Below are 3,017 nucleotides of genomic sequence, written 5' to 3' on the forward strand. Positions count from 1 at the left end.
AAAAATGGGCGAGTTCCTGGCCGACACTTTGCAACGCGCGTTAACGAACACATGACCTCGTTTAATGTTTCATAAACGTGAAATACAGTTTTCAAACACTTATTTATGGTAAGTTGTAAGAAACAAAACACTTAACATTCTGTAATCTGATTTTAAAATTATGTGAAGATTCCAATATCTGGCAAATATATCAATCCTCCGATTTAGATATAAAAAAAAAAACAAACTTCGCTTTGTTCTTGGAGGTGGAAATACATTCTTAAGAGCAGCTCTTAAGAGCGTTTGATAAATACTGTAAAAATTATGCCAAGATTGAGTGGTTCAAACGTTCAGAGATTAAGTCTGTTCAAACCTGATGTCAAATCAAATGTATTGTTGCATTGAAATGTTTATTATGTTTATGTTATTTTTAATATTGTTGTATTTTAATGGAATTTTTCGGCTTTATTTATTGTTTTCATTTTTGTTTCTCGTCACATTTTGCTTTGGTAAGGCTCGTTCACAATTGTCAACGCTTTCACAAACGTACAACCATTCTGTTCTCTGGTACCCCCTCCCTTGATATGGATGTTGCAAAACAACTAACTACTCTAAATTACTGTATTTGCTCATCTGTACATAACTTAATGTACATTATATCCATTATTGCACTATAATTTTGTCATAAATGTTCATTCATACTTAAAAGACTGGTCTACCTCTTCCTCTACCCACCTTCCATCATAATGTTTGTGCACTTGTGAAAATGCTGATATTTGGGAGCGACCCCTTACTAAGATACTGAAGTCAGAACACCGAAGTATACTGTATATTTTGTTTAGGAGTATGGATGTATAAAAATTACTCGATACCTTTCATTTTCAATGGTATAATTTTTTTAATTTGTAGTCTTATATTGTATGTACAGTTTATTCCGTCTTTATATGCATATTTTATCAATGATTGTGTATATTTGTGCTCCATCTTTAATTAATTTTTATATTTTTGTAATTTAAGCTGAACGCAGCACTCTTGTGTGTGCCGCCGTTCCAAAGGCGCATGTTCTCAAAGTAAATAAATATAGCTATGTCCATATTGCATGGATACACCTGGTACCGTAAAAATAACCATTCTGAATACGAATTGATATCAAAAATAGCCAATGAAATCACCACTCTACTACACAGAAAGAAAGAAACAAGCAAGTCTAGTCAGAAACCGATTGTGGATAGAAAACAAGAGAACAAGAAAGTCAGAAACACGCTAATAATTCGAGACTCAATTATCTTAAGATAGACGTCTAAACAACACCGAAGTGAAATGCATTAGAGGAGGAAAATTCAAAGGTGTAAAAAAAAAGCTTAGTGGACAAAGCCAGCTCTCCCTTTGAAACCATTATATTGCACGTAGGTACAAACAAATGCGTCAGAAGAGCTTTCTGAATAGCATTATAGAATACGACGACCTGGTACAACAAATCAAATCAGAATAACCAAAGACAAATGTTATATCAACGGTGTGTAAAAGATGATAAATGTAACCAGCAAAGAGTGAATTTCTATAATCTTGATCTGAAGAAGATTGCTCAGGCTCACCAATGTAAGATCATCGACAATGACGAGACAAAGAATGGCTTGGCTGTGAAATCTAAGTTAAGTAGAGGAGGACTTCACCTATTCTGGGAAAGCACACGATTGCTATTTGTGAGGGGCGACTGTTCCACCAACGCAGGTTTAACAGATAGAAATAGGATTCAGCACACAACAGCACAGAAACATCCTGCTCTACAATTAACAGATATGTATTACTAAATGACAAACTTGAATGTGAAAAAACAATGATATTTCGTTTATCACGCAAGAAACAAGTAAACGGCGACACAAGAGAGGTGATAAAAGTAAAAATAAGCCAGATAAATAATTTGCATGTGAATCAAATGAACACCGCATTTAATAACGTTAACTGGCTTCGACACAAAATGTCTGAAACGTGTCTAATAATGATCTGAGTATTTCAGTTAAATGATATTGATGGAGGTAAAAACAGAAAATGTAAAGGGGAGGGGAGATTGGTTTGTTTGTGCCTACTAGCATTGATAATCATGATGATAACTTATTTAGTGCACAACTTAATGGTAAATGAAATCATTGATGTTCACCAGTTGCCAAATTATTTATCGAATGGTTTGAACAAAAAGCCATTGAAATCCCAGAACCCATCTTTAAACCACGTATTTGGAAACGTTACGTTGCGCTATGCGCTATTCATTTAGGCGCATCTGACCAACTCAATGCTCACCTAAATAACATCGACCCTAACAACTCTCCTAGCACAATTCCATAGCTTTTCTGGACACCAACATCACCATACAAGATGATGGCAAACTCTTAACGACGATCTACAAAAGCCTACTCACACCAACTAGTATCTACACTATTATATCTAACCACCATCTTCAACACAAACTTAGTTTAGTACGTTCCCTGGTTGACAGATGTGATGAACATTAATTGGAAATGAAAAACATAAAACAAACTTTCAGTGGCTGTGATTACCCTAATTAGACTGTGGACGAAATTGTAAAATGGGACAAAAACAGCAGAACCAACAACAAACATCCGATCACAGTAGAGACTCAACAGGTCTACCAGTGAAAGGTTTATCAGGAAAGCATAAACTAAAAGCTCATAGCATCGACACTTTCTTCAAACCCATTAACAAGCTACATATTACATATTTTATTACACGATGACACGATGTATTTAGGCCCTTCATTTGAACACTGTATTTACCTTTCTTTGATGATTTATATATAATTTAACAGTGTTAACGGCTATCTTGATTTATATTATATGCTATTATTTGTTTCCAGCAGTACATGTTGTGTAATAGAGTGTATCTGACATTATTGGATCTGTTCATCCTTGAAGCCTCTGTGGTATAATGGTTATGACACTCGCGTTGACAGCGAGATATCGCAGGTTCGAATCCCGTCGGAGGCATTTGCTACACGAGGTATTTATGTATTCATTCACTGT

Source organism: Anneissia japonica, unplaced genomic scaffold, assembly GCF_011630105.1.
Source record: "Anneissia japonica isolate Jap-2015-1 unplaced genomic scaffold, ASM1163010v1 scaffold639_len268944_cov154, whole genome shotgun sequence".
Classification (NCBI taxonomy): Eukaryota; Metazoa; Echinodermata; class Crinoidea; order Comatulida; family Comatulidae; genus Anneissia; species Anneissia japonica.